A 10,197-nucleotide genomic window follows, 5' to 3' on the forward strand; every position below is an offset into this window, starting at 1 on the left:
AAGAGTGAGGACCCCATTCTATTGCTGAGAGGTCCACAGGATGCCAACCTGTGATAGGCTGGGACATGGTTAAGATAATTGGGTCCGGATTCAGGTCCACCAGTATTAGGATAAAATGAGCATATGTACAGCTCTGTCCATGTTGTCATGACTACAAGAACACCCATATGGTATTGACCCCTCCCCCCAAGATCACATGTTTCTCAAATTCCACTCAGACTTTCATGTAAATCCAGATCAAATGTTTTTAATCCATCCACCTTATGTTTTGATGACGAGAGTGATTGAGACATCTGACCATCCTCAATTTTTTCATCCTCTATTTTGAGAGCCGGTTGCTTGATTGGATCATCATGCGTGTTAGGCCCCTCCAGTTGATGAACAAAAAGAAGGGTTGTCTCCATGCTGTGGTGGCCTCCAGCATACCCATCTCCTTACCCATATGGTATTGCCCCCCACATGACATGCTTCCTACTTGCCATCTATGTACCCAATTTTAGTCACTCCCTCGCTCTTTATATACCAGCACAAGTGACCAAAGTTTCTCATCAACACAACGTATCAATAATCACAACTCAAACTCAGCTACACTCAAAATACTTTTGCTTGTCCTTTGAGAAAAGCTTTGAAGCGCAATCATCATCTTCATCTTCAACCTGCAAGAATGATCAGCACAAAGAGGTTAGTGGAGATGGCTAAGAAGTGGCAGAAGATGGCTTTTAGAGGGAGAAGAAGAATCTCATTTGGTGTTGTGAACAAGAGCAACACCAAAGTCGCAGAAATTGCAGAGAAGGGCCATTTTGTGGCTTATGCCGCAGATGGCAAAAGGTACATGATTCCCTTGGCTTGCCTCCAAAGATCCATCTTCCAGGAGCTATTGAAGATGGCTGAAGAAGAGATTGGGTTGGACGGTGCAATTACATTCCCTTGTGACTCTACAATCATCGACTACATCATGTCACTTGTGCACAGAGACATGACTAGGCAGATGGAGAATGCATTGGTGGCATCTTTATGTAGCACTAGATGCTTGTCATCCTCAGAGTTGCCTCAGAGCCACCCCTGCCATCATGTGCCCCTTCATGGATTTTGAGCAAAGAGAATATTGTATATAAAATACATTTGTACAAATGAAAATTTTGAGATAAATTCCAACTTTTTGGTCAAGAAATTGCCTGTTCACTGTATTTTTCCTGTTCTAAATCATAAGTAAAATGAACTTAGGTCGCTCACCTAGTAAAGCATTTGGAAAATTTGTTTATTACCTATACATGACTGGTACCAATTACTAGTTAACACTGGCACGTACTCAGCCTGAATTCCTGTTGCATATGCATTCTCCCATTTCGAGTAGTTTCATGACTTGAAGATTGAAATTTCTGTCGGTGGCTTTACTTATCTAGGTTTGGAAGAAAACGAAGAGGAAAAACGTCATGGTATTTATGGATTGGTTAAGCATGTTATGAGGTTATCATTAACGATGCATTATTGCATTAGTAAACAGAACTTGAATCATGTATTATCCACGTTTTACAAGAAGTGATACATAACCATAGGATGTGTAATTTTGTGGTTCACCTTAGGCTCATTCAATCCTGTGGATGCTGCAGGACCATTCAATTATGATGACTATTAATTGGCAAGATTAGGGGTGCACAAGAAGCTGAGCTAGCTTGAGCTTGACTCGGGCTTGACTCGATTAAGATCGGCTCAGGCTCATCCGATAAGTAAGCGAGCCGAACTTGAGCAAAATCTCAGGCTCGTTAAACATAAATGAGTCGAGTTTTTTGATCCTGGCTCGTGTGCACCCCCAGGCAGGATTCATGAATCACGGGTATGGATGCACATTTTGAAGCACATCACGAAGAGCCACCAACTGACATTGCCCTTTTCTTTCTTGGATACATGCAATATAAATGATTCTCAAACAAGTAAATGTAAGTCTTGGCCTCTTGGCTCCTATCCTATGATGGGATGAATCCTGGCTTTAGGCCATGTATCCTAGGCTTGCACCAAATACAGGGTAGTAGTGGTATAGCGGGGTCAGTGTACCCAACCCAAACCGATGTATCAAACCAATTAGTACTCCCGACTCAACCCAATTTATTGACTGATGGCTTTGGGTCGGGTATGAAATCTAAATTTAAAACATGGATCACTTTTGTATAAAAAGAGTATGAGGCCCAATATATTTGTATCTAACCATTTGTATCTAACCAATTTGATACCCAATCCAAACTGTTTAATTTATGGGACAAATTGGATACCCAGAGAAGGAATTATTGTAAAAAAAAAGCAGGTCTGTCTGAGATAAACCTTCACTGTTAGGAAATGCTATAAAGATGCTCAAGGGGTTTGTATAATTTTGACATCATCTAGTGGCCTGTTAGCTAGTTTCTACTTAAGAAGTAAGGTTGTGGGTCCTGATTTATCTCATTCAAGCCTTCCTTTTTTACTTCAGAAAGGAACCATTTTTTTAACGACTTACCCATTCTCTCACATTCCCATTGTTAATGACAGTTCTTTCTCTCTCTCTTTCTCTCTCTCTCTCTCTCTCTCTCTCTCTCTCTCTCTATATATATATATATATATATATATATATAATATGTGTGTGTGTGTGTGTGTGATTGGGATCAAGAAGGGAACTCCTGTATACAAAAGCGAAGAGGGTCAACAACTAATTACCAAGTCTGGCTTTTGGGCTCCTTAAACCTATTCTAGCTTGGGAGAAGCTTGGACTTGACATGGTTCAAGCTACATCCTGGACTGTTCACTTTATATTTGAGATAAGCTCAAGATAATTATGAGCATGTTTGCCTAGATGAGCTCAACTCCAAGCCCGTGTTTGAATGATAGCCACCGTGGGGAATAACTATAACTTCTTGGAAAGTTTTAATCTAAACTTTTTCAGCCTATAGATCGCTTACTCTGTTTAGTAAAATGGTTAAACTATTTATACCCCCAAGTGTAAGTCATGTGAAGATTATTATTTTTATTTTACATATGTTTGGTTCGATCAAGTTTAAATAACAATGCTAATTATATTGGTAATAATTCTTTTTTATCACCAAATGAGCCACTTATTTTTCTCTTTTAGCCATGGCCTGAAAATGCTTGAATACCTCTAGAACTTGGTCCTTAGTTCTCAGAGTATAAGCCCAGACTTTCCTTGAGTGATCATCAATGAAAGTCATAAAGTACATTGCACCACCAAGTGTCTTGACCTTCAAAGGTCCGCATACATCAAAGTGTACAAGATCTAGAACATGAGATTTTCTAGATACAATGCTTTTATGGAAAGAAACTCGATTTTGTTTACCATAGAAGCAATGGACACATGGTTCTAACGATGTACCTGCTGCACCTGTCAGAAGCTCTTTCTTGACCAGAACTTGCAGCCCCTTCTCGCTCATATGGCTGAGCCTTCTATACCATAACTCTGTGGATGATCCAGTCTCCACAACATCCACAACACTCTTGCAGATCTTCGCTTGCAAAGTGTAAATAGAACAGGCCTTTGTCCCTCTATCTACCACCAAGGAACCCTTGGTTAGCTTCCAACTTTCATCGCTGAAGGTGTTGTTGTAACTCTCATCATCCAACTTTCCGACAGAGATCAGATTCAGTCGGATGTCTGGTATATGCCTCACGTCTTTCAGAAACAACTTGCAGTCGATGCTTGTTTCCAAGCAGATGTTGCCTATGCTAACAATCTTTGACACATCCTCATTTCTCATTCGGACATTACTTAATTCACCTTGTGAATAGGAAGTGTAGAAATCAGCCCGTGAGGTAACATGAAATAAAGCACCAGAGTCAATCACCCAATCAGTCTTCAGACCGATCAAATTTATGCTAGTGCCGTCATAGACAACCATGTGCTCTTCTGTGACTCAGGCGGTAACACCCTGCTTCTCTTCTGGGCTCTTCTCTCTGCTCTGCTCCTTGAACTTGAGCTTCCTGCACTCCCTCTTCACATGCCCCTTCTTGTGGCAATAATAGCACTCGACATCCTTTTTCGAGCTCGAGTGTGAGTGGCCTCTGGATTGGCCACAGAAGTACGGGGTCTTGATCTTACTTCTACCTCTCCCCTTCTTTTCAACCACAAACGCCTCGAAGGTAGAAGCAACACCTGATGACCTTCTCTTGGTCTCTTCATTTAGCAGACTACTGGTAACTTGGCTCATAGTTACCGTTCCATCAGGTGCAGAGTTACTAATAGTAACCACCAAAGTTTCCCAACTCCTAGGAAGGAAACTAAGAAGCAACAAAGCTTGTAGCTCATCATCAAAAGCGATCTTCATTGTGGCTAGCTGATTCACAATGCTTTTGATGTCGTTCAAATGCTCTGCGATAGAGCTACCCTCCTTATACTTGAGGTTTACAAGCTTTCGAAATAGAAAAGCCTTGTTCACTATCGACTTTCTGTCGTAGAGACTTTCTAGTTTGGTCCAAAGATCATGCACCAAAGTTTTTGTAGAAACATGATGAAAGACACTGTCGTCTATCCACTGCTGAATGAAGCTGACCACCTTTCGGTCTAGTTTTTTTCATTTGTCGTCTTTCATCTCTTCTGGTTTGCTGCTGACACCCACAATGGGTCCATTCAGATCTTTACAAACTAAGAGGTCTTCCATCTTAGTTTTCCATGTCATCTAGTTTGTGCCATTCAAACTGATCATACGCCCGACAACGTTGTTCTCCATGACTTCACACACAAATATACAAACCAATGCTTTGATACCAGATGTTGGGGATAAAGCGGAAACAAACTGACGGATCGAGTCTTCCCCACAAGTGTGAATCGATGGAAACAATGCAACGATGACAGTGGAAAAAAATAAAAACCAAACCAACAACACACACAACGATTTACGTGGTTCCCTCTCAACTGAGGTACGTCCACGGCGACTGATAGGTCAGCACCTTCCACTATCTTCTTGCAAAGATTACAAAGTGGCCAAAAGACATAAGCCTTATAAACACGATGGAAGATACCTCGCGAGGTTCCGGGTTAACTCTTAGTCTGAATAGGAAATCTACCATACGGGTTTCTCAAATGGAGAAACCATAATGGGACCTTCGGAACTTGGACGAAAAAATCCGAAAGGGGTTTTATGAGAGGAGGAAAATATAGGGTTCCCTAAAGCTTCGAAAAGGGGAAGAAATTGGGCGTCTCATTGCTGAGACTGAAATAGCTTTTGAAATCTATGACCTCTCGCAGGGGGGTTCAGGTTTGGCCCTTAACCTGAGTGGGGGAAATCTACCATACAGGTTTCTCAAAAATGGAGAAAGCACGATGGGACCTTCGAAATTTGGACGAATAAATCCGAAAGGGGTTTTGCGAAAGGAGGAAATATAGGGTTCCCTAAAGCTTTGAAAAGGGAGAAGAAATTGGGCGTCTCATTGCTGAGACTGAAATAGCTTTTGAAATCAAATGATCTTTCGCAGAAGGTTCAGGTTTGACCCTTATCCTGAGTGGGGGAAATCTACCATACGAATTTCTCAAAAATGAAGAAAGCACGATGGGACCTTCGAAATTTGGACAGACAAATCCGAAAGGGGTTTTTGCGAAAGGAGAAATATAGGGTTCTCTAAAGCTTTGAAAAGGGGAAGAAATTGAGCGTCTCATTGCTGAGACTGAAATAGCTTTTAAAATCAAATGATCTTTCGCAAATGGTTCAGGTTTGACCCTAATCCTGAGTGGGGAAATCTACCATACAGGTTTCTCAAAAATGGAGAAAGCATGATGGGACCTTCAGAATTTAGACGAACAAATCCGAAAGGGGTTTTTGCGAAAGGAGGAAATATAGGGTTCCCTAAAGCTTTTGAAAAGGGGAAGAAATTGGGCGTCTCATTGCTGAGACTGAAATAGCTTTTAAAATCAAATGACCTCTCGCAGGGGGTTCAGGTTTGACCCTTATCTTGAGTGGGAGAAATCTACCATACAGGTTTCTCAAAAATGGAGAAACCATAATGGGACCTTCGAAATATGGATGAACAAATCCGAAAAGGGGTTTTACGAGAGGAGGAAAATATAGGGTTCCCTAAAACTTTGAAAAGGGGAAGAAATTGGGCGTCTCATTGCTGAGACTGAAATAGCTTTTAAAATCAAATGACCTCTCGCAGGGGGTTCAGGTTTGACCCTTATCCTGAGTGGGAGAAATCTACCATACAGTTTTCTCAAAAATGGAGAAACCATAATGGGACCTTCGGAACTTGGATGAACAAATCCAAAAGGGGTTTTACGAGAGGAGGAAAATATAGGGTTCCCTAAAGCTTCGAAAAGGGGAAGAAATTGGGCGTCTCATTGCTGAGACTGAAATAACTTTTGAAATCTATGACCTCTCGCAGAAAAATTTCTGGTTTTTGACCTTTATCCTGAATGGGTCTTCCATACGGAATTCTTCAATGAGAAAACCGTGATGGGACAGGAAGAGATACTTCCTTCAGAGGCAACTCTTTATGGGGAATATAAACAAAGCTAGGTTGCATAAAAAATGAATATTGAATGTTTATTTCATTCTTGGAATAGCTAGAAAATTTTGCCAATAAGATAAAATCGTAGTAGATTCAAACGCTTGGAAATGTGCACGTATGTGCAAAGATATTCTCTCTTTTACCTAGAGTATTTCCCCCGAATGAGGTTAACTCCTCAGTTCTAAGAGTCAGATTCAAATTTTTAGCGCTGATGATTTTCTTCAAGGAAGCTATCCATTTCCTTGATATGAGAAGTGAAGAAATATTCTTAATTTCATAAAAGCAAGTAATGAAGAGATATTGATAAAAGAATTTTGCATGAGAAAGGATGACTTCTGACAACTTTGGCAGTTTGATATTTGAGTGTTTTCCCACGATGATCTTTTTGCACTCTTTTTGAGTCATTGGGCTTTCCAGGCTTTTTACATCATCCTTCATTTCGGAGATGTCCTGATTTTTCTCTCTTTTTCAAGGAAGAGTACATCACAAACTCCTTCATCTCGGAGATGTTTCGATCCTTCTTTTTCTCAAGGATTATATGTATGATATTGGCTTAAAAGGTCTTTTAGATGTAGCTGGAATCAAATATCTTTTAGGGTTTGTCGGTAGGCTCATCACACTCGCCTTCATCTTGACGGTGATCTGAACTTTCCCTGGAAGAAACCTTCACAAACTCCTTCATCTTGGAGATGATCCAAATCTTCTTTGGCCCCGTGGGTCTGCTCGCATATTCGTCTTCATCTTGACGACAGTTGAGAGATCGCTTTTGCGGATATTTGATTACAACTTTAAACGAATGAGAAGATATGGGTCGAGTGCATTCTTTCTATAGCTCGAGATATTTCCACTGTCTGATTGCCAAAAAAGTCATTTTAAAACATGCATCGTAGCCAAGATCAATATCAATTCGCTTCTGGCTTTTCAACATCATTGAAGATTTCTTTCATTGATCATATCGAGGACATTTCTTACATCCTTTTGGTTGATCAACAGGAAAAGATTTGAATTTTACTTCTTTTTCGCAAAAAGTTTCACCTTTTGGAAGGAAATACTGAAGGTAATCTGAGAAAATTCTTTTTGTGCAGTAAGAATATTTAGAATTAACAAATGCTTTTAGCAAATTGGCAAAGTTTTCATGAATTCTTTGTGAAATAATCACTCAATATAGATTTTGATGAGATCTTGAGTTACAATCTTTTGATTTAAGAAATACATGACCAGCAAAAGCTGGAACCTTTGAAATACATGACCAGTAGAAGCTGGAACGTTTGAAATACATGACCAGTGAAAGTTGGAACATTTGAAATACCTGACCAGCGAAAGCTGGAACATTTGAAATACCTGACCAGCAAAATGCTGGAACGTTTGAAATACATGACCAGCAAAAGCTGGAACGTTTGAAATATATGATCAACGAGCGTTGATCTTTTGGAAATACCTGATAAGCGAAAGCTGGAACGTTTGAAATACTTGACCAGCAAAATGCTGGAACGTTTGGAAATACATGACCAACGAGTGTTGGATCTTTTGGAAACACATGACCAGTGAGATGCTGGTTCTTTTGGAAATACATCAGATTTAAGTCAGATCTTGAATTTTGTAAAAGGAAAGAATTTTATCAGAATACTGAATTTAGAAGGTTATCGGTGCGAGAACCGAATTTTCCAAATGAGCTCAACATATGCTTGAAAATTTCGAGAAATAAGATAAGCATAGGAGAGTAAAATTTGATGAGAGATTCTGAATTCAATGAACCATCGCATCCTAACTGTATGTGGTTTGTTTTCAGGATTTATCTCCTTATCCTGAACTGGGAAGGAAGGAAGGAAAGAAATACCTCGTTAGCAGGAGGCATCAGGTTTATCCCTTAACCTGAAGGGGAGGAAGGAAAGAAATACCTCGTTAGCAGGAGGCATCAGGTTTATCCCTTAACCAGAAAGAGGCACAGAAGGATTTTTAAAGAGAATAAACCTGGATTTTTGAAATTTGAAATGGATTAGCCGGAAGGCTGAATTTTGGAAGAATGTCCCGCCCGGCAGTTGGGATTTTTTGAAATAGAAGAGAGTCCGAGTTGGGACTCGAATCTTTAGAAAATAAAAGATAAAGAGAAACCCGAGTTTTGAAAATTTAACTTTCTAAAGAAACAATTGTTTTCTAATGCGAGGATTGGATTCAAAAGGAAGTCCGAGTCGGGACTCGGAATTTCAAACGAAATTAATAGATGAAAAACCCGAGCTGGAACTCAGTTTTCTAAAGAAATGATTGATTTCCAATGCGAGGATTGGATTCAAAAGGAAGTCCTGGTCGAAACTCAGAACTTCGAACGAAAAATAATAGAAGAAAAACCTGAGCTGGAACTCGATTTTCTAAAGAAATGATTGATTTTCCAATGCGAGGATTGAATTCAAAAGGAAGTCCTGGTCAGAACTAAGAACTTCGAACGAAAAAAAATAGAAGAAAAACCCAAGCTGGAACTCGGATTTCTAAAGGAATGATTGATTTTCCAATGCGAGGATTGGATTCAAAAGGAAGTCCTGGTCGGAACTCAAAACTTTGAACGAAAAATAATAGAAGAAAAACCTGAGCTGGAACTTGGATTTCTAAAGGAATGTTTTATTTTCCAATGCGAGGATTGGATTCAAAAGGAAGTCCTGGTCGGAACTCAGAACTTCGAACGAAAAATAATAGAAGAAAAACCCGAGCTGGAACTCGGATTTCTAAAGGAATGATTGATTTTCCAATGCGAGGATTGGATTCAAAAGGAAGTCCTGGTCGGAACTCAGAACTTCGAACGAAAAATAATAGAAGAAAAACCCGAGCTGGAACTCGGATTTCTAAAGGAATGATTGATTTTCCAATGTGAGGATTGGATTCAAAAGAAAGTCCTGGTCGGAACTCAGAACTTCGAACGAAAAATAATAGAAGAAAAACCCGAGCTGGAACTCAGATTTCTAAAGGAATGATTGATTTTCCAATGCGAGGATTGGATTCAAAAGGAAGTCCTGGTCGAAACTCAGAACTTCGAACGAAAAATAATAGAAGAAAAACCCGAGCTGGAACTCGGATTTCTAAAGAAATGATTGATTTTCCAATGCGAGGATTGGATTCAAAAGGAAGTCCTGGTCGGAACTCAGAACTTCGAACGAGAGAATAAAAGGAGAAGCCCAAGTGAGAACTCGGGTTTTTGACAGAAAGTTTTTAATCAAAAGATTAAATTTTGAAAATTTGCCAGTGCGAGGACCGGACCTGGGATTGAGAATGATCATTTAGAGGACTGAATTCGTTTGCATGTGATCTGATTGCCCCCTTATCTTGACTGGGGAGAAAATAAAATTTGAAAAGAACAAATGAGAAGAAATAGAAATTGATGGGAGATTTGACGAAAGAGAAGAATCAAGGAGATTTTATGGAAATCATCTTTGTAAAAGAATTCTCACAGGTAGCATTGTCGCTCCTATGAGGGGTTTCAGGATTATCCCTTATCCTGAATGGGAAAGGAATAAATTTTGGCCAAAAATTAATAAAAGGCTTGATAAAGAAAAGACAAAATTTGACAAAAAAATAAAATTGATAAAAATTGGATAAAGAAAGAGATTTAGTAGAGATTAATGAAGCTTTAAAAGAGAAAGGCATTCAGGACTATCCCTTATCCTGAAAAAAGAAGGACCTCGTAGGATGAGGTTTCAGGTTTATCCCTTAACCTGAAAGGGGGAGAAA

At 39.6% G+C, this 10,197-nt stretch overlaps 1 pseudogene; it reads left to right on the forward strand.

Moving 5' to 3' along the window:
- The first annotated feature begins 691 nt into the window (after positions 1-691).
- LOC149829757 (auxin-responsive protein SAUR64 pseudogene) lies at positions 692-1,093 on the forward strand (annotated as a pseudogene).
- The last annotated feature ends 9,104 nt before the right edge of the window (positions 1,094-10,197 follow it).

The sequence above is a fragment of the Nuphar pumila genome, chromosome 8, assembly GCF_984573655.1.
Source record: "Nuphar pumila chromosome 8, dmNupPumi1.hap1.1, whole genome shotgun sequence".
Lineage (NCBI taxonomy): Eukaryota > Viridiplantae > Streptophyta > Magnoliopsida > Nymphaeales > Nymphaeaceae > Nuphar > Nuphar pumila.